This window comes from Pecten maximus, chromosome 3, assembly GCF_902652985.1.
Source record: "Pecten maximus chromosome 3, xPecMax1.1, whole genome shotgun sequence".
Taxonomy (NCBI): Eukaryota; Metazoa; Mollusca; class Bivalvia; order Pectinida; family Pectinidae; genus Pecten; species Pecten maximus.
The window spans coordinates 53327018-53350908 of record NC_047017.1 but is presented as its reverse complement, the minus strand read 5'-3'; the positions used below and the strand labels follow the sequence as shown (position 1 = coordinate 53350908).

General features: G+C 38.3%; 1 non-coding gene across 1 annotated transcript; it reads left to right on the top strand.

Moving 5' to 3' along the window:
- The first annotated feature begins 113 nt into the window (after positions 1–113).
- On the top strand, positions 114–225 carry LOC117324698. The gene has a single exon (XR_004532035.1). It is a non-coding gene; the product is annotated as a U6 spliceosomal RNA (small nuclear RNA).
- The last annotated feature ends 23666 nt before the right edge of the window (positions 226–23891 follow it).

Genomic DNA, 23891 nt, shown 5'->3' with positions numbered 1-23891 from the left:
AATCTCAAATTATCGTTAACGTAAGACTCTTATATGCAAATTAGTCCGTACCCTGTTTTCCACGCGAAGGCTAGAACATACGTATATAAGGCAGCTACAGTACTAGTATAGTCGTACTTGCTTCGGCAGTACATATATTAAAATTGGAACGATACAGAGAAGATTAGCATGGCCCCTGCGCAAAGGCCCCACGCCACAGTTCGGGATAGAGATTTCCATGTTTGTGTGACGTCACAGTGCAACGGGGTATCCCCACCCGCAGTAGGGGTTCGACTCTCGTCGACGCATATTTTTTTAAATAGATTTTCATTTTCTCTTCCATTGCTGTGTTTATTTTTCATTTCTCGATTATAAAATATCGTAAGAAACATGTAATTTTTTATTTAAATTCATTAATGAATTAAATGACAAACTTAAACCACAATATTGAATAAATTTGACTGACAATCAAATCAAATGTATAGTATTTAAAATAGAAAACACTGAAATAGGTGTGAAAATCTTTCGTGCTTTGATTGCCACCAGGAGTCGAACCTGGGTCTCCTGCAACACAGTAGCAAGTGTGAAACCCCTTCACTATAGCAATATGTACAGCACTACTTGATTTCAGACTGATTTGGTTGAATTTCTTAATACATTTCGAAATGTTTTCCCTCTGCTTTTACAAGGCCAGTGGGGGATAGAGCTTTCCATGATTGTGTGACGTCACAGTGCAACGGGGTGTCCCCACCCGCAGTAGGGGTTCGACTCCCGTCGAGGAATGTTTTTTTTAATAGATTCTCATTGTCTATTTCATTGCTTTGCTTATTTTTCATTTCTCGATTAAAACATATAGTAAAAAACGAATAAAATTTGCATTTAAATTCATTAATGAAATTCAATGACAAAATTAAACTATAAAATTGAATAAATTTGACAGACTATTAAATCAAATGGTCTTTAAAATAGAAAACACTAAAATCTTTCGTGCTTTGATTCCCACCAGGAGTCGAACCTGGGTCTCCTGCCACACAGTAGCAAGTGTGAAACCCCTTCACTATAGGAATGTGTATAGCACTACTTGATTTCAGACTGATTTGGTTGAATTTCTTAATACATTTTGAAATATTTCCCCTCTGCTTTTACAAGGGCTTGGGACCTTCTAGCGTTATGCTAGGCAGCATTACAAATATTTCTACAACTTCCCCATCATCAGATAACACACAAATCAGTGTCTGTCAGTGTGCGATTCTCCTTCTCGGAATGTCCTCTGGCCTGGATCATCTGCCTCCATTCCTCAAAAGGCATCTGGGCTGTTTGCCTGTAAAACTGTATTTGTGTCCACCATCACTTGTCTGCCCACATTTCCTGCGATGTACCGGCCTCTGTCTGTGCTGTTGGTGAATGATGCATGAACTTGACAGGAAGTGGGACTTGAACCGGACACGGAAACAGGAATGGTACCGGAAGTGGAGCAGAAACCGGAAGTCAAATCAGAACCGGAAATGTCACTCGTATAGAGGCCAGAACCGGAAGTTGTGTTTTAACTTGGGAGGAGGACATCTTGACTGCCTGTGTTGTGTTTCTTGGTGGAACTAGGGAGTGTTGCCTGTTTTCTGGGTGGTGACTGGCCAGCACTGTTGGTGTTGATCTGTTGTTCTTGTTCCATGATTTTATTTTATTGTCATGATTTAAAAATTAAAGTCTAGTCTACCTTCAGGTTCTTATACTTACCACTGGGTCAGTGTGTTAATGTTTACCTCAACTGGCTGGATCTTTGACTCCGACTGTCATGATTGTGGCTGCATTGGTTTCCTGTGGATCTGGAATGATTTCCTACTAAATATCGGGTGTCATGCATGCTGATAATTTGGACTCGCTTTCGGACGGAATATGGGTTGATTTGCTGTGGACTGTCTTTCCCGGGGTATTAAATGGTTCCACTGAAATCAAATGACGTCTGGGCACCCAAAGGAGAAGTCGCGATGCAAAGTACCTGTCTGTCCTTGGGGTCTGTGTGGTGATCGACGGAAGGGGTTAAACCAGAGCTTGTTACATCTGGAGATGTCCAGCTCAATTTGTTTTTCATTTTGCTATATATTCTTTGTATTTCCAACTTTATTCAAAGAATTTTCACGACTTCGTTGATTAATGGATTTGGCAATTTTTTGTTATTTGGTACAAAATCATTCAAAGTTTCTTCTCATATTTATTTAATTTTCCGTTGTGCATTTCTCGATTAATACAACACTTTTTTTGAACACTTTTATTATGGTGTCTAGAATAGTACATCATTATATGACGGAGTTCAATGTCAAGCTTCACTGAGGGTTGAAATACTGGTGGCCCGTAACCACCCTTAGTCTAAAGATAACTGGATTTAAATTCTGGCGAAGGTAAGTATCAATGACGATTTTGTGTTATGTTGGACGCGATTTACCTCAAAAAGAGTTACCGATCGAAAATAATGATAATATTGGCGTTTGAGTAACATCACGCTAGACTTAAATCGTAACATAAAAAGAAGTTTCGATTGTATATACATTTGAACTTGATACACAGGTAGCTCAATGTAGAGTTCTCAGACTTCATGTCCGAGGGATCCAGGTTCAATTCCTGGTCTGTGTAGTTAAAATGTACAATTAAGATTTCTTTGAAATATAATTAATTATTAAAGTTATAATTAATGTGATAGTCTATTATTTTGGAATAACATTGAACACTTCTTGTCCCCATTTTTGTTGCTTTGGCCGGCCATGTCATTGATCGCTCATTTCTTGTTCGGCTTTTTTATGATACTTTGTCCGGCGCCTTTTCAGAGAAATACATAATGTTATTGAGCTCAGCAACTCCTATGGTGTCATAATCTCCATTCCCAAATTATCTGCAAGGTTTCGACGTTGAACGTCATGATTTATTGTAAAGCAGACGACGTAAAAATCAGTTCTATGTGTATTACGTCATAAAAAACGACGTATATTGTTTTGGTCTATAAGATAATGTTAGTAATAGATCATGTATCATCATAGCTCAAAGATAATTTTTGTAACAGCTCAAACGATAATGTATTATCATAGCTGTATTAACATGTCTCACAAAATAATGTTATCACAGCTTAGTAGACAACGTATTATGTCTAATCACATCTGTATTATCAAAGCTCAAAATATAACCTTGGCTCAAAAGATAAAATATTTTCATATATATTGCTAAAAGATATTGTATTATTGTTGCTGAAAAGATAAAGCATTATCATAGCTCGATAACAATGTATTATCACAGCTTAAAATAATCTGATATCGTATTTCAAATGATGTGTTATCAAAGGTTATAATAATGTATTATCATAGCTCAAACGCTTACTGGTCAAGCAGAGTCAGATTTGCTGTAGGTACAACCGGAACTCCTGAGCCGGATTTCGGCTTCTTTGTAAATATGTTATAATTACTGTTGTCACTTTTGGTAGAGAATAAATGAAAGGAAGCCACGTTTTTGTTCGTCTCCTCGTTTACATTAACGTTGCAACCTCTCGCTGCCATGTCGAGTTAAGCATCCCCAAACTAACAACAATAACGTTGATGCGACACACAGCTCTAAAGATAATGTATGATCATAGCCAAAGTACAATTTATCATCGTAGCTCAAATTAATGTATTATCATAGCTCAAAGGCGTGTTCTCGTCTGTCTATCCGCCCGTCTGTTCGTCTGGTACGCATGCATGCGTTTTGCCTGTATGTATGCGCGCATGTCCGTACCTGTATGTATGCACGAATGTCCGTACCTGTATGTATGCACGCATGTCCGTACCTGTATGTATGCACGCATGTCCGTACCTGTATGTATGCGCGCATGTCCGTACCTGTATGTATGCGCGCATGTCCGTACCTGTATGTATGCATGCATGTCCGTACCTGTATGTATGCACGCATGTCCGTACCTGTATGTATGCACGCATGTCCGTAACTGTATGCATGCATGCGTGTACCCATATCTATGCATTTAGGTTGTAATTCTGTTATCTCACAGTTGTAAGTTATTCCGTATACCGTATTTTATTTTATGTCTAATAATTATGAATGTGTAATGAATGACTTACGATATCCAAGGGTGTATCATTCTCCACAATGTCACGTGATGTATATTATCGTATGTATGCTGTAAAATCTGATTGGTCGAAAGGCCAAAAGAATAAATGGATTGAATCCACTTTTTAAAAATAACAGGTAATAACAACAGGACAGGTATGTTGCGACAGACATTATAAACTGCTTTAGATATACCTCACCTAGAGCCTACCTGTGTTCTCCCATATTAACGTGATTTTACACGTGTTCTCCCATATTACCATGATTTTACCTGTATTCTCCCACATTACATGGTTTTTATCGCTGATATCTCTATTGATACTAATTAACTTAATTGGTTATCACTTCCAGTACAGCTATTCTTCATGGAAGTCAATGAAGTCAGTTAAAAACCTGAAAAAATATAATTATTTATTACTAATCTAACCATGTTTGACACATTGCTAGTCTAACCATGTTTGACACATTGCTAGTCTAACCATGTTTGACACATTGCTAGTCTAACCATGTTTGACACATTGCTAGTCTAACCTTGTTTGACACATTGCTAGTCTAACCATGTTTGACACATTGCTAGTCTAACCATGTTTGACACATCGCTAGTGTAACCATGTTTGACACATCGCTAGTGTAACCATGTTTGACACATCGCTAGTCTAACCATGTTTGACACATTGCTAGTCTAACCATGTTTGACACATTGCTAGTCTAACCATGTTTGACACATTGCTAGTCTAACCTTGTTTGACACATTGCTAGTCTAACCATGTTTGACACATTGCTAGTCTAACCATGTTTGACACATTGCTAGTCTAACCATGTTTGACACATCGCTAGTGTAACCATGTTTGACACATCGCTAGTGTAACCATGTTTGACACATTGCTAGTGTAACCATGTTTGACACATTGCTAGTCTAACCATGTTTGACACATTGCTACTCTAACCATGTTTGACACATTGCTAGTCTAACCATGTTTGACACATTGCTAGCAATATATGTGACTTTCACTTAAAACCCGACCCATCCCCAGGTCACTGATTTACCACATATGCTAGTTAAATGTTTTAAAGATTAGTGCTATATAATAATCAGGCCTGCTTCCTAATAAATATGTCCCCAGTCTAACAAGTGATCTTACCTTCGGTCTTCGTCTCTTTTGAACGACATCTATCACTCCTTCCTTACCTCCTGTTGGTGAGAGATTAAAATTGTTTAGATTTGCTGCAGGCTTCAGTCGAAGGATTTTTTAGCCCAAAGCCGATCGACGACATCAACCGTGCACCTCTCTGAAAACACTTCGGTTCGAAGCGAACGAGCAGAGTGGTCTGGACACAATCTTGTGTATGATGACGGAGAAAATCAGTCCCTGTACACTTTTACTGTCCATGACGGAGAAAATCAGTCCTGTACACTTTTACGGTCCATAACGGATAAAATCAGTCCCTGTACACTTTTACTGTCTATAACGGATAAAATCAGTCCCTGTACACTTTTATTGTCCATGACGGATAAAATCAGTCCCTGTACACTTTTACTGTCCATGACGGAGAAAATCAGTCCTGTACACTTTTACTGTCTATAACGGATAAAATCAGTCCCTGTACACTTTTACTGTCCATGACGGATAAAATCAGTCCCTGTACACTTTTACTGTCCATAACGGAGAAAATCAGTCCCTGTACACTTTTACTGTCCATAACGGATAAAATCAGTCCCTGTTCACTTTTACTGTCCATGACGGATACAATCAGTCCCTGTACACTTTTACTGTCCATAACGGATAAAATCAGTCCCTGTTCACTTTTACTGTCCATGACGGATAAAATCAGTCCCTGTACACTTTTACTGTCCATGACGGATAAAATCAGTCCCTGTTCACTTTTACTGTCCATAACGGATAAAATCAGTCCCTGTTCACTTTTACTGTCCATGACGGATAAAATCAGTCCCTGTACACTTTTACTGTCCATGACGGAGAAAATCAGTCCCTGTACACTTTTACTGTCCATGACGGAAAAAATCAGTCCCTGTTCACTTTTACTGTACAAGGCGGATAAAATCAGTCCCTGTACACTTTTACTGTCCATGACGGATAAAATCAGTCCCTGTACACTTTTACTGTCCATAACGGATAAAATCAGTCCCTGTACACTTTTACTGTCCATAACGGAGAAAATCAGTCCCTGTACACTTTTACTGTCCATGACGGAGAAAATCTGTCCCTGTACACTTTTACTGTCCATAACGGATAAAATCAGTCCATGTACACTTTTACTGTCCATAACGGAGAAAATCAGTCCATATACACTTTTACTGTCCATAACGGAGAAAATCAGTCCCTGTACACTTTTACTGTCCATAACGGAGAAAATCAGTCCCTGTACACTTTTACTGTCCATAACGGATAAAATCAGTCCCTGTACACTTTACTGTCCATAACAGATAAAATCAGTCCCTGTACACTTTTACTGTCCATGACGGAGAAAATCAGTCCCTGTACACTTTTACTGTCCATAACGGATAAAATCAGTCCCTGTACACTTTTACTGTCCATAACGGATAAAATCAGTCCCTGTACACTTTTACTGTCCAAGACGGAGAAAATCAGTCCCTGTACACTTTTACTGTCCATAACGGATAAAATCAGTCCCTGTACACTTTTACTGTCCATAACGGATAAAATCAGTCCCTGTCCACTTTTACTGTCCATAACGGATAAAATCAGTCCCTGTACACTTTTACTGTCCATGACGGAGAAAATCAGTCCCTGTACACTTTTACTGTCCATAACGGAGAAAATCAGTCCCTGTACACTTTTACTGTCCATAACGGATAAAATCAGTCCCTGTCCACTTTTACTGTCCATGACGGATAAAATCAGTCCCTGTACACTTTTACTGTCCATAACGGATAAAATCAGTCCCTGTACACTTTTACTGTCCATAACGGAGAAAATCAGTCCCTGTACACTTTTACTGTCCATAACGGAGAAAATCAGTCCCTGTATACTTTTACTGTCCATGACGGGTAAAATCAGTCCTGTACACTTTTACTGTCCATAACGGATAAAATCAGTCCCTGTTCACTTTTACTGTCCATGACGGAGAAAATCAGTCCCTGTACACTTTTACTGTCCATAACGGATAAAATCAGTCCCTGTACACTTTTACTGTCCATAACGGATAAAATCAGTCCCTGTACACTTTTACTGCCCATGACGGGTAAAATCAGTCCTGTACACTTTTACTGTCCATAACGGATAAAATCAGTCCCTGTACACTTTTACTGTCCATTACGGATAAAATCAGTCCCTGTTCACTTTTACTGTCCATAACGGATAAAATCAGTCCCTGTACACTTTTACTGTCCATGACGGATAAAATCAGTCCCGGTACACTTTTACTGTCCATAACAGATAAAATCAGTCCCTGTACACTTTTACTATCCATGACGGAGAAAATCAGTCCCTGTACACTTTTACTGTCCATAACGGATAAAATCAGTCCCTGTACACTTTTACTGTCCATGACGGATAAAATCAGTCCCTGTACACTTTTACTGTCCAAGACAGAGAAAATCAGTCCCTGTTCACTTTTACTGTCCATGACGGATAAAATCAAAAATAATGTATTATCATGTGTCAAAAGATAATGTATTATCATAGCTCAACATATAATGTGATGTCATTCCTTTAGTTACCTCTCTTTTCTGTGGGATGTATTAGGAAGTATATCCTATATGGTCTAGTGTAAGGAGGTATATCCTATATGGTCTAGTGTAAGGAGGTATATCCTATATGGTCTAGTGTAAGGAGGTATATCCTATATGGTCTAGTGTAAGGAGGTATATCCTATATGGTCTAGTGTAAGGAGGTATATCCTATATGGTCTAGTGTAAGGAGGTATATCCTATATGGTCTAGTGTAAGGAGGTATATCCTATATGGTCTAGTGTAAGAAGGTATATCCTATATGGTCTAGTGTAAGGAGGTATATCCTATATGGTCTAGTGTAAGGAGGTATATCCTATATGGTCTAGTGTAAGGAGGTATATCCTATATGGTCTAGTGTAAGGAGGTATATCCTATATGGTCTAGTGTAAGGAGATATATCCTATATGGTCTAGTGTAAGGAGGTATATCCTATATGGTCTAGTGTAAGGAGGTATATCCTATATGGTCTAGTGTAAGGAGGTATATCCTATATGGTCTAGTGTAAGGAGATATATCCTATATGGTCTAGTTTAAGGAGGTATATCCTATATGGTTTAGTGTAAGGAGGTATATCCTATATGGTTTAGTGTAAGGAGGTATATCCTATATGGTCTAGTGTAAGGAGGTATATCCTATATGGTCTAGTGTAAGGAGGTATATCCTATATGGTCTAATGTAAGGAGGTATATACTATGTGGTCTAATGTAAGGAGGTATATACTATGTGGTCTAATGTAAGGAGATATATCCTATATGGTCTAGTGTAAGGAGGTATATCCTATATGGTCTAGTGTAAGGATGTATATCCTATATGGTCTAATGTAAGGAGGTATATCCTATATGGTCTAATGTAAGGAGGTATATACTATGTGGTCTAATGTAAGGAGGTATATACTATATGGTCTAGTGTAAGGAGGTATATCCTATATGGTCTAGTGTCAGGAGGTATATCCTATATGGTCTAGTGTCAGGAGGTATATCCTATATTGTCTAGTGTAAGGAGGTATATCCTATATGGTCTAGTGTAAGGAGGTATATCCTATATGGTCTAGTGTAAGGAGGTATATCCTATATGGTCTAGTGTAAGGAGGTATATCCTATATGGTCTAGTGTAAGGAGGTATATCCTATATGGTCTAGTGTAAGGAGGTATATCCTATATGGTCTAGTGTAAGGAGGTATATCCTATATGGTCTAGTGTAAATAGGTATATCCTATATGGTCTAATGTAAGGAGGTATATCCTATATGGTCTAGTGTAAGGAGGTATATCCTATATGGTCTAGTGTAAGGAGGTATATCCTATATGGTCTAGTGTAAGGAGGTATATCCTATATGGTCTAGTGTAAGAAGGTATATCCTATATGGTCTAGTGTAAGGAGGTATATCCTATATGGTCTAGTGTAAGGAGGTATATCCTATATGGTCTAGTGTAAGGAGGTATATCCTATATGGTCTAGTGTAAGGAGGTATATCCTATATGGTCTAGTGTAAGGAGATATATCCTATATGGTCTAGTGTAAGGAGGTATATCCTATATGGTCTAGTGTAAGGAGGTATATCCTATATGGTCTAGTGTAAGGAGGTATATCCTATATGGTCTAGTGTAAGGAGATATATCCTATATGGTCTAGTTTAAGGAGGTATATCCTATATGGTTTAGTGTAAGGAGGTATATCCTATATGGTTTAGTGTAAGGAGGTATATCCTATATGGTCTAGTGTAAGGAGGTATATCCTATATGGTCTAGTGTAAGGAGGTATATCCTATATGGTCTAATGTAAGGAGGTATATACTATGTGGTCTAATGTAAGGAGGTATATACTATGTGGTCTAATGTAAGGAGATATATCCTATATGGTCTAGTGTAAGGAGGTATATCCTATATGGTCTAGTGTAAGGATGTATATCCTATATGGTCTAATGTAAGGAGGTATATCCTATATGGTCTAATGTAAGGAGGTATATACTATGTGGTCTAATGTAAGGAGGTATATACTATATGGTCTAGTGTAAGGAGGTATATCCTATATGGTCTAGTGTCAGGAGGTATATCCTATATGGTCTAGTGTCAGGAGGTATATCCTATATTGTCTAGTGTAAGGAGGTATATCCTATATGGTCTAGTGTAAGGAGGTATATCCTATATGGTCTAGTGTAAGGAGGTATATCCTATATGGTCTAGTGTAAGGAGGTATATCCTATATGGTCTAGTGTAAGGAGGTATATCCTATATGGTCTAGTGTAAGGAGGTATATCCTATATGGTCTAGTGTAAGGAGGTATATCCTATATGGTCTAGTGTAAATAGGTATATCCTATATGGTCTAATGTAAGGAGGTATATCCTATATGGTCTAGTGTAAGGAGGTATATCCTATATGGTCTAGTGTAAGGAGGTATATCCTATCTGGTCTAGTGTAAGGAGGTATATCCTATATGGTCTAATGTAAGGAGGTATATCCTATATGGTCTAGTGTAAGGAGGTATATCCTATATGGTCTAGTGTAAGGAGGTATATCCTATCTGGTCTAGTGTAAGGAGGTATATCCTATATGGTCTAGTGTAAGGAGGTATATCCCTTATGGTCTAGTGTAAGGAGGTATATCCTATATGGTCTAGTGTAAGGAGGTATATCCTATATGGTCTAATGTAAGGAGGTATATCCTATGTGGTCTAGTGTAAGGAGGTATATCCTATATGGTCTAGTGTAAGGAGGTATATCCTATATGGTCTAATGTAAGGAGGTATATCCTATGTGGTCTAGAGTAAGGAGGTATATCCTATATGGTCTAGTGTAAGGAGGTATATCCTATATGGTCTAATGTAAAGAGGTATATCCTATATGGTCTAATGTAAGGAGGTATATCCTATCTGGTCTAGTGTAAGGAGGTATATCCTATATGGTCTAGTGTAAGAAGGTATATCCTATATGGTCTAGTGTAAGGAGGTATATCCTATATGGTCTAGTGTAAGGAGGTATATCCTATATGGTCTAGTGTAAGGAGATATATCCTATATGGTCTAGTGTAAGGAGGTATATCCTATATGGTCTAGTGTAAGGAGGTATATCCTATCTGGTCTAGTGTAAGGAGGTATATCCTATCTGGTCTAGTGTAAGGAGGTATATCCTATATGGTCTAATGTAAGGAGGTATATACTATGTGGTCTAATGTAAGGAGGTATATCCTATATGGTCTAGTGTAAGGAGGTATATCCTATATGGTCTAGTGTAAGGAGGTATACCCTATATGGTCTAGTGTAAGGAGGTATATACTATGTGGTCTAATGTAAGGAGGTATATACTATGTGGTCTAATGTAAGGAGGTATATCCTATATGGTCTAGTGTAAGGAAGTATATCCTATATGGTCTAGTGTAAGGAGGTATATCCTATATGGTCTAGTGTAAGGAGGTATATACTATGTGGTCTAATGTAAGGAGGTATATACTATGTGGTCTAGTGTAAGGAGGTATATCCTATATGGTCTAGTGTAAGGAGGTATATCCTATATGGTCTAATGTAAGGAGGTATATACTATGTGGTCTAATGTAAGGAGGTATATACTATATGGTCTAGTGTAAGGAGGTATATCCTATATGGTCTAGTGTAAGGAGGTATATCCTATGTGGTCTAGTGTAAGGAGGTATATCCTATGTGGTCTAGTGTAAGGAGGTATATCCTATATGGTCTAGTGTAAGGAGGTATATCCTATATGGCCTAGTGTAAGGAGGTATATCCTATCTGGTCTAGTGTAAGGAGGTATATCCTATATGGTCTAGTGTAAGGAGGTATATCCTATATGGTCTAGTGTAAGGAGATATATCCTATATGGTCTAGTGTAAGGAGGTATATCCTATATGGTCTAGTGTAAGGAGGTATATCCTATATGGTCTAATGTAATGAGGTATATCCTATATGGTCTAATGTAAGGAGGTATATACTATGTGGTCTAATGTAAGGAGGTATATACTATATGGTCTAGTGTATGGAGGTATATCCTATATGGTCTAGTGTAAGGAGGTATATCCTATCTGGTCTAGTGTAAGGAGGTATATCCTATATGGTCTAGTGTCAGGAGGTATATTCTATATGGTCTAATTTAAGGAGGTATATCCTATATGGTCTAGTGTAAGGAGGTATATCCTATATGGTCTAGTGTAAGGAGGTATATCCTATATGGTCTAGTGTAAGGAGGTATATCCTATATGGTCTAGTGTAAGGAGGTATATCCTATCTGGTCTAGTGTAAGGAGGTATATCCTATATGGTCTAGTGTAAGGAGGTATATCCTATATGGTCTAGTGTAAATAGGTATATCCTATATGGTCTAATGTAAGGAGGTATATCCTATATGGTCTAGTGTAAGGAGGTATATCCTATATGGTCTAGTGTAAGGAGGTATATCCTATCTGGTCTAGTGTAAGGAGGTATATCCTATATGGTCTAATGTAAGGAGGTATATCCTATATGGTCTAGTGTAAGGAGGTATATCCTATATGGTCAAGTGTAAGAAGGTATATCCTATATGGTCTAGTGTAAGGAGATATATCCTATGTGGTCTAGTGTAAGGAGGTATATCCTATATGGTCTAGTGTAAATAGGTATATCCTATATGGTCTTATGTAAGGAGGTATATCCTATGTGGTCTAATGTAAGGAGGTATATCCTATATGGTCTAGTGTAAGGAGGTATATCCTATATGGTCTAGTGTAAGGAGGTATATCCTATCTGGTCTAGTGTAAGGAGGTATATCCTATATGATCTAGTGTAAGGAGGTATATCCTTTATGGTCTAGTGTAAGGAGGTATATCCTATATGGTCTAATGTAAGGAGGTATATCCTATGTGGTCTAGTGTAAGGAGGTATATCCTATATGGTCTAGTGTAAGGAGGTATATCCTATATGGTCTAGTGTAAGGAGGTATATCATATATGGTCTAGTGTAAGGAGGTATAGCCTATATGGTCTAGTGTAAGGAGGTATATCCTATATGGTCTAGTGTAAGGAGGTATATCCTATATGGTCTAGTGTGAGAAGGTATATCCTATATGGTCTAGTGTAAGGAGGTGTATCATATATGGTCTAGTGTAAGGAGGTATACCCTATATGGTCTAGTGTAAGGAGGTATATCCCATATGGTCTAGTGTAAGGAGGTATATCCTATATGGTCTAGTGTCAGGAGGTATATCCTATATGGTCTAGTGTAAGGAGGTATATCCTATATGGTCTAGTGTAAGGAGGTATATCATATATGGTCTAGTGGAAGGAGGTATATCCTATATGGTCTAGTGTAAGGAGGTATATCCTATATGGTCTAGTGTAAGGAGGTATATCATATATGGTCTAGTGTAAGGAGGTATATCCTATATGGTCTAGTGTAAGGAGGTATATCATATATGATCTAGTGTAAGGAGGTATATCCTATATGGTCTAGTGTAAGGAGGTATATCATATATGGTCTAGTGTAAGGAGGTATACCCTATATGGTCTAGTGTAAGGAGGTATATCCTATATGGTCTAGGGTAAGGAGGTATATCCTATATGGTCTAGTGTAAATAGGTATATCCTATATGGTCTAATGTAAGGAGGTATATCCTATATGGTCTAGTGTAAGGAGGTATATCCTATATGGTCTAGTGTAAGGAGGTATATCCTATCTGGTCTAGTGTAAGGAGGTATATCCTATATGGTCTAATGTAAGGAGGTATATCCTATATGGTCTAGTGTAAGGAGGTATATCCTATATGGTCAAGTGTAAGAAGGTATATCCTATATGGTCTAGTGTAAGGAGATATATCCTATGTGGTCTAGTGTAAGGAGGTATATCCTATATGGTCTAGTGTAAATAGGTATATCCTATATGGTCTTATGTAAGGAGGTATATCCTATGTGGTCTAATGTAAGGAGGTATATCCTATATGGTCTAGTGTAAGGAGGTATATCCTATATGGTCTAGTGTAAGGAGGTATATCCTATCTGGTCTAGTGTAAGGAGGTATATCCTATATGGTCTAGTGTAAGGAGGTATATCCTTTATGGTCTAGTGTAAGGAGGTATATCCTGTATGGTCTAATGTAAGGAGGTATATCCTATGTGGTCTAGTGTAAGGAGGTATATCCTATATGGTCTAGTGTAAGGAGGTATATCCTATATGGTCTAGTGTAAGGAGGTATATCATATATGGTCTAGTGTAAGGAGGTATAGCCTATATGGTCTAGTGTAAGGAGGTATATCCTATATGGTCTAGTGTAAGAAGGTATATCCTATATGGTCTAGTGTAAGGAGGTATATCCTATATGGTCTAGTGTAAGGAGGTATATCCTATATGGTCTAGTGTGAGAAGGTATATCCTATATGGTCTAGTGTAAGGAGGTGTATCATATATGGTCTAGTGTAAGGAGGTATACCCTATATGGTCTAGTGTAAGGAGGTATATCCCATATGGTCTAGTGTAAGGAGGTATATCCTATATGGTCTAGTGTCAGGAGGTATATCCTATATGGTCTAGTGTAAGGAGGTATATCCTATATGGTCTAGAGTAAGGAGGTATATCATATATGGTCTAGTGTAAGGAGGTATATCCTATATGGTCTAGTGTAAGGAGGTATATCCTATATGGTCTAGTGTAAGGAGGTATATCATATATGGTCTAGTGTAAGGAGGTATATCCTATATGGTCTAGTGTAAGGAGGTATATCATATATGATCTAGTGTAAGGAGGTATATCCTATATGGTCTAGTGTAAGGAGGTATATCATATATGGTCTAGTGTAAGGAGGTATACCCTATATGGTCTAGTGTAAGGAGGTATATCCTATATGGTCTAGTGTAAGGAGGTATATCCTATATGGTCTAGTGTAAGGAGGTATATTCTATATGGTCTAGTGTAAGGAGGTATATCCTATATGGTCTAGTGTAAGGAGGTATACCCTATATGGTCTAGTGTAAGGAGGTATACCCTATATGGTCTAGTGTAAGGAGGTATATCCTATATGGTCTAGTGTAAGGAGGTATATACTATATGGTCTAGTGTAAGGAGGTATATCCTATATGGTCTAGTGTAAGGAGGTATATCCTATATGGTCTAGTGTAAGGAGGTATATCCTATATGGTCTAGTGTAAGGAGGTATATCCTATATGGTCTAGTGTAAGGAGGTATATCCTATATGGTCTAGTGTAAGGAGGTATATCCTATATGGTCTAGTGTAAGGAGATATATCCTATATGGTCTAGTGTAAGGAGGTATATCCTATATGGTCTAGTGTAAGGAGGTATATCCTATATGGTCTAGTGTAAGGAGGTATATCCTATATGGTCTAGTGTAAGGAGGTATATCCTATATGGTCTAGTGTAAGGAGATAGATCCTATATGGTCTAGTGTAAGGAGGTATATCATATATGATCTAGTGTAAGGAGGTAAATCCTATATGGTCTAGTGTAAGGAGGTATATCATATATGGTCTAGTGTAAGGAGGTATATCCTATATGGTCTAATGTAAGGAGGTATATCCTATATGGTCTAGTGTAAGGAGGTATATCCTATATGGTCTAGTGTAAATAGGTATATCCTATATGGTCTAATGTAAGGAGGTATATCCTATATGGTCTAGTGTAAGGAGGTATATCCTATATGGTCTAGTGTAAGGAGGTATATCCTATCTGGTCTAGTGTAAGGAGGTATATCCTATATGGTCTAGTGTAAGGAGGTATATCCTATATGGTCAAGTGTAAGAAGGTACATGTATATCCTATATGGTCTAGTGTAAGGAGATATATCCTATGTGGTCTAGTGTAAGGAGGTATATCCTATATGGTCTAGTGTAAGGAGGTATATCCTATATGGTCTAGTGTAAGGAGGTATACCCTATATGGTCTAGTGTAAGGAGGTATATCCTATGTGGTCTAGTGTAAGGAGGTATATCCTATGTGGTCTAGTGTAAGGAGGTATATCCTATGTGGTCTAGTGGCTAGAATTTCTGGTTTTTAACCAGACGGACCCGGGTTTAATTTCCGGCATCAGAAAATTTATTTTGATAGTTTCCTTTCGATTTTTATTTGTTCACTTTTTTATGAATGAATTTTATACTTAGGGAGCATAATTTGAAAGAAGACAGAGAGTATGGTTCATTTAAGACATTTCAGTCTGGTCTCCCAAAATTTAGCATACTCAGAGCATGCTTGTATCAACCGTAATGTATTTGACACATTCAAATATTTTCGAGTTTAATGATCACAAACAAGGACAGAAAGGCATACTCCTATATCGCTATATATAAATATATAGCTATTTAACCTTTTTGACATGGACGGAGTAGGTAAGCTTTCACGAGTTATGCCCCTTAAAACGTAATGTTTACATGAAGAAGTTGGATCGTTGTGATACATACAGGTCCGGTACGTGGCGTTCTATGTATTTCCGCATGTCATTAGATTGATCTGAAAATAAAGGGAAATATATCGCATCTCATAAAAAAAACTAACAGCGTGCTTACACGTTCAGACAAAAAAACAGCATACAGAAAAAAAATGCAGAATTTGAAGATGAGTGTTATGAATGGGTGGTACCTGCCAGTCTAAGACAATCACGTCTAGTTGTAGTCCGTTATATAACAGCATACCTACACTTCATATTGTACCTACTCTACCTGCAAGCTATCTTTTTTAATATCTAGACGTTTTGAAGAAAGCATATAAAAGTGATTCATTAGGATAAAAATACAACAACCCTCTGTAAATATTTAAATATGTTCAAAGGGAAAATCCTATTTTAGTTGAGAAACTTTACTTGCAAGTAAGAATTTTATTTTGGTGTGAATTTTTTTATTTCACAAAAATATGGATCTATTTTATCATGAATGAAATCATGTAACCTTTTGTGTAGTGATAGATTTTGGTTGATATTAGTTGATTGAAGAATAAAAATACCACCTTACCATGGAAATAAAAACAATAAAGCACATCATTGACAATTTTTTTTATCACATAAAGAGGAATGATTACATCGCGTTTGTAAGACGTTTTCCTGGAGTCACAGATGACTTCAGTCTTCATAAGTAAGTTTCAAGTTTTTCAAGTGTTCATAGTTTCACTCAGACAATTGAAAATGTGTTACTTGAGGACATTTGTGACAAAGAAATAAACATGACAAGATGGATACATACAGTGCATAATACCAGTAACTACTTGTGTACATTTAACTTTTGTAGGCAAAAATCATTCGTTTCTCTTTGTACCCAGTTTTGTTATTTTCGAAATTAAAAAGACAGTGACGCATGTTCTGAAATCGTTACAAATTTTCCCAAAGTTAAATCACTTGTGCATGATCCGAAATCATTACAAACTTTCCCGCAGTTCAAAAGACAGAGGTGCATGATCCGAAATCATTACAACTTTCCCGGATTTTTATAATTAAGATTGAGGTGCATGGTCTGAAATCGCTAAACATTTTCCCGAATTAAAAAAGACAAGAGATGCATGATCTGAAATCATTACAATTTTTTCCTGCAGTTAAAAAGACAGAGGTGCATGGTTTGAAATCATTAAAAATTTTCCCGAAATTAAAAAGCACTGGTGCATGATCTGAAATAATTACAAACTTTCCCGAAGTTAAATCACTTGTGCATGATCTGAAATCATTACAAACTTTCCCGAAGTTAAATCACTTGTGCATGATCTGAAATCATTACAAACTTTCCCGAAGTTAAATCACTTGTGCATGATCTGAAATCATTACAAACTTTCCCGAAGTTAAATCACTTGTGCATGATCTGAAATCATTACAAACTTTCCCTAAGTTAAATCACTTGTGCATGATCTGAAATCATTACAAACTTTCCCGAAGTTAAATCACTTGTGCATGATCTGAAATCATTACAAACTTTCCCGAAGTTAAATAACTTGTGCATGATCTGAAATCATTACAAACTTTCCCGAAGTTAAATAACTTGTGCATGATCTGAAATCATTACAAACTTTCCCGAAGTTAAATCACTTGTGCATGATCTGAAATCATTACAAACTTTCCCGAAGTTAAATCACTTGTGCATGATCTGAAATCATTACAAACTTTCCCGAAGTTAAATCACTTGTGCATGAACTGAAATAATTTCAAACTTCCCCGAATTTAAATCACTTGTGCATGATCTGAAATCATTACAAACTTTCCCGAAGTTAAATCACTTGTGCATGATCTGAAATCATTACAAACTTTCCCGAAGTTAAATCACTTGTGCATGATCTGAAATTATTACAAACTTTCCCGAAAAAAAAAGACAGAGGTGCATCATCTCTAATCAGGTCAAACTTTCCTGATGTTGAAAAGCAAATTTCATAAAAATTATCCATATTTGTTAAAACAAATACTCTGTAGTAGTTTTACCATTTTTACTGTAACAAAGCGACACTACTTTCTCTGTGACCTTGAGATTTTACACAGTAATAAAAAAAAACTACCAGAACAATTTACTAGCTCAACTATATTCCGTCAGTCGAAAATATTTGTATCCTATCTTAGTTATAACTTAATGCATTATGAGTATTTAATGTTCAATATAATCATAATTTATCTGGTAACTTTTCTAGATCTTCAATTACATACACAAAACCTTTATCTTTATATCTAATAACTCTTAACTCTGAGATCAGTAGTATTTACTGTATAAAGAGGAAAGTAACAAAAGATAAAGCGAATCTAACTTCGGCTGCTTCAGCGAAAGGGAAACATATAGCACCATTGACAAAGTAAGTACAGGACCATGTGTTCCTGGAGGGTGAAATCAATATAGACCATTGACAACGTAAGTACCTGACCAAGTATTCCAGAAGGATGAAATCAATATAGACCATTGACAACGTAAGTACAGGACCAAGTGTTCCTGAAGGATGAAATCAATATAGACCAGTGACAACGTAAGTACAGGTCCAAGTGTTCCTGGAGGGGATATCGACATAGACCATTGACGACGTAAGTACAGGACCAAGTGTTCCTGAAGGGGAAATCGATATAGACCATTGACAACGTAAGTACAGGACCAAGTGTTCCTGGAGGGGAAATCGATATAAACCATTGACAACGTAAGTACAGGACCAAGTGTTCCTGGAGGGGGAAATCGATATAGACCATTGACAACGTAAGTACAGGTCCAAGTGTTCCTGGAGGGGAAATCGATATAGACCATTGACAACGTTAGTACTCAGGACCAAGTGTTCCTTAAGGGGAAATCGATATAGACCATTGACAACGTACGTACAGGACCAAGTGTTCCTTAAGGGGAAATCGATATAGACCATTGACAACGTAAGGACAGGACCAAGTGTTCCTGAAGGATGAAATCAATATATACCATTGACAACGTAAGTACAGGACCAAGTGTTCCTGGAGGGGAAATCGACATAGACCATTGGCAACGTAAGAACAGGACCAAGTGTTCCTGGAGGGGAAATCGATATACACCATTGACAACGTAAGTACAGGACCAAGTGTTCCTGGAGGGGAAATCGATATAGACCATTGACAACGTAAGTACAGGACCATGTGTTCCTGGAGGGGAAATCGATATAGCACCATTGACAACGTAAGGACAGGACCAAGTGTTCCTGGAGGGGAAATCGATATAGACCATTGACAACGTAAGGACAGGACCAAGTGTTCCTGGAGGGGAAATCGACATAGACCATTGACAACGTAAGTACTCGGGACCAAGTGTTCCTTAAGGGGAAATCGATATAGACCATTGACAACGTAAGTACAGGTCCAAGTGTTCCTGGAGGGGAAATCGACATAGACCATTGACAACGTAAGTACAGGTCCAAGTGTTCCTTAAGGGGAAATCGATATAGACCATTGACAAAGTAAGTACAGGACCAAGTGTTCCTGGAGGGTGAAATCAATATATACCATTGACAACGTAAGTACAGGTCCATGTGTTCCTGGAGGGGAAATCGACATAGACAATTGACAATTGACAACGTAAGTACAGGTCAAAGTGTTCCTGAAGGGGGAAATCGATATAGACCATTGACAACGTAAGGACAGGACCAAGTGTTCCTGGAGGGGAAATCAATATAGACCATTGACAACGTAAGTACAGGACCAAGTGTTCCTGAAGGGGGAAATCGACATAGACCATTGACAACGTAAGTACAGGACCAAGTGTTCCTGAAGGGGAAATCGACATAGACCATTGATAACGTAAGTACAGGACCATGTGTTCCTGGAGGGGAAATCGATATACACCATTGACAACGTAAGTACAGGACCAAGTGTTCCTGGAGGGGGAAATCGATATAGACCATTGACAACGTTAGTACAGGACCAAGTGTTCCTGGAAGGGGAAATCGATATAGGCAATTGACAACGTTAGTATAGGACCAAATGTTCCTGGAAGGGGAAATCGATATAGACCATTGACAAGGTAAGTACAGGACCAAGTGTTCCTGGAGGGGAAATCGACATAGACCATTGACAACGTAAGTACAGGTCCAAGTGTTCCTGGAGGGGAAATCGACATAGACCATTGACAACGTAAGTACAGGTCCAAGTGTTCCTGAAGGGGAAATCGACATAGACCATTGACGACGTAAGTACAGGACCAAGTGTTCCTGGAGGGTGAAATCAATATATACCATTGACAACGTAAGTACAGGTCCAAGTGTTCCTGGAGGGGGAAATCGATATAGACAATTTACAACGTAAGTACAGGTCCAAGTGTTCCTGAAGGGGGAAATCGATATAGACCATTGACAACGTAAGGACAGGACCAAGTGTTCCTGGAGGGGAAATCGACATAGACAATTGACAACGTAAGTACAGGTCCAAGTGTTCCTGAAGGGGGAAATCGATATAGACCATTGACAACGTAAGGACAGGACCAAGTGTTCCTGGAGGGGAAATCAATATATACCATTGACAACGTTAGTACAGGACCATGTGTTCCTGAAGGAGGAAATCAATATAGACCATTGACAACGTAAGGACAGGACCAAGTTTTCCTGAAGGATAAACGTCAACATGATGTAATTTCAAAGTACAATTAATGTTTGAACATTTGGATGTATTAACAATAGCTAGGGCTCAATATGGAAACAGACAGGCAGCTTGAAACGGCATATACACTATTCATTTTCAATCTTCAAAATAATCAGAAGTTTCTGAAATGTATTTCATGCTTTCTTTAAACACATGCTCTTGCACGTTCCATATTCGTATTGATTTAGCGAAATTAACACAAACATGAAAAAGAACATTTAAAATCTTTTCTGTTTAAACACTTAAAACCTGACTTAACAAACATTCCATCGATTAAGCAATACTATGTGGTACTTGTAATGTCGGTTTTGAACATCAAATGATCTATATAAAACCTAAAGGATCCTCGAATGAACACTACATGCAGTTTTAAAAACAAATATCCTCTTTCATTAACTCATTTTCAGCTTTTATAGACTGTGCTTGGACAAGTTTGGAAATAAAATCAACCCCGGCTCCCTGTGGAACTAAAACGAGTATACATGTACGTATCAACCATACTACACAGAGTCCGTATACAGAACGCGCTCGGCGTGAAAACTGATGGCAGATGACTTGAAGCTCGAGTGGATTAAAACATACACTTGTTCTAATGAAGGCGACGGAGCAGTAAACATTTGAATCAAGTTCATCTCCTTGGTAAATTTGGCGTGGTGTGCCATATAGCTGCTGAGTGACGGGTGTAATTTGTGTTTGTACTTCCTATGAACATTGAGTACTCAGGAAGTCATTCCCACTGTCCTATCAACTTCTTGTCTGCTAGCTGTGGCTTTCAAGTAAGCATAATTGTCTTTCATGATGCGATACAATCAAATCAGAAAACACGTGTACAGTATATGCTATGGTGGTGGATTAATTAACTATTACGTTGAATCAAGTTCTCAAGCCTAATAACATTATTGTAACGTCATAGTTCGAATTCTTTTCTTTGGTGTATTTATATGTTACTATGCGAAGGTGATGATATATAATTCCAGTTTTATTACTTTTGAAATATTACTTATTCTAATTCATTTTATCTTTGTGTGTCTGTATCTTACAGATATTTATAAATTGCAAAGCAAAATCCGTTGTTTGTGTGGCTTCGTCTCATATGATAACTGGTTTGTCTTTCGTTTACAAAGAGAGTCAACCAAACACCACTTGAAACACCACGATGAAGCCTATCTGGGTACAGTATCATACCACACCGGTAAAGCCAATATAATACATCTGTTTGTGTTACAATAGTGAGTGTCCGTGGATAGATGCTGTATCGATGGAATTAGCCCGTATAGGAGTGAGATAAATGTAAACTTTATTTATTTTACAACAATTGTTATATCAACTGATATTAACCACGCTTGCTGGTTCGGATAGAAGCGCGCGAGGGGTCTAACTGTTGGAGGAAACTGGAGTACAAGCTAGGGAAAACCTACGTTGTCGAGCAGGTGATCCCATACCTATTCACGTCCGGTCGGGGAATCAAACACCTGTCGCCTGGGTCACAGGCAAGTATGTTACCACTGTGTCACCCGGCCACCCAGACGGGAAAGTATGTTACCACTGTGGCACCCGGCCACCCAGAGGGGAAAGTACATGTATGTTACCACTGTGTCAACCGGCCATGTCTATGTCGTGGACGGTGATTATAACGGTCTATGTCGTGGACGGTGATTATAACGTCTATGTCGTGGACGGTGATTATAACGGTCTATGTCGTAGACGGTGATTATAAAGGTCTATGTCGTGGACGGTGATTATAACGGTCTATGTCATGGACGGTGATTGTCTATGTCGTGGACGTTGATTATAAAGGTCTATGTCGTGTACGGTGATTATAAAGGTCTATGTCGTGGACGGTGATTATAACGGTCTATGTCGTGGACGGTGATTGTCTATGTCGTGGACGGTGATTATAACGGTCTATGTCGTAGACGGTGATTATAACGGTCTATGTCGTGGACGGTGATTATAACGGTCTATGTCGTGGACGGTGATTATAACGGTCTATGTCGTGGACGGTGATTATAACGGTCTATGTCGTGGACGGTGATTATAACGGTCTATGTCGTGGACGGTGATTATAACGGTCTATGTCGTGGACGGTGAATATCTATGTCGTGGACGGTGATTATAACAGTCTATGTCGTGGACGGTGATTATAACGGTCTATGTCGTGGACGGTGAATATCTATGTCGTGGACGATGATTATGACGGTCTATGTCGTGGACGGTGATTATAACGGTCTATGTCGTGGACGGTGATTGTCTATGTCGTGGACGGTGATTATAACGGTCTATGTCGTGGACGGTGATTATAACAGTCTATGTCGTGGACGGTGATTATAACGGTCTATGTCGTGGACGGTGAATATCTATGTCGTGGACGGTGATTATAACGGTCTATGTCGTGGACGGTGATTATAAAGGTCTATGTCGTGGACGGTGATTATAACGGTCTATGTCGTGGACGGTGATTATAAAGGTCTATGTCGTGGACGGTGATTATCTATGTCGTGGACGGTGATTATAACAGTCTATGTCGTGGACGGTGATTATGAAGGTATATGTCGTGGACGGTGATTATAAAGGTCTATGTCGTGGACGGTGATTATAACGGTCTATGTCGTGGACGGTGATTATAAAGGTCTATGTCGTAGACGGTGATTATAACGGTCTATGTCGTGGACGGTGAATATCTATATCGTGGGCGGTCATTATAAAGTTCTATGTCGTGGACGGTGATTATAACGGTCTATGTCGTGGACGGTGATTATCTATGTCGTGGGCGGTGATTATCTATGTCGTGGACGGTGATTATAAAGGTCTATGTCGTGGACGGTGATTATAACGGTCTATGTTGTAGACGGTGATTATAACGGTCTATGTCGTAGACGGTGATTATAACGGTCTATGTCGTGGACGGTGATTATAACGGTCTATGTCGTGGACGGTGATTATAACAGTCTATGTCGTGGACGGTGATTATCTATGTCGTGGACGGTGATTATAACGGTCTATGTCGTGGACGGTGACTATAACAGTCTATGTCGTGGACGGTGATTATAAAGGTCTATGTCGTGGGCGGTGATTATAACGGTCTATGT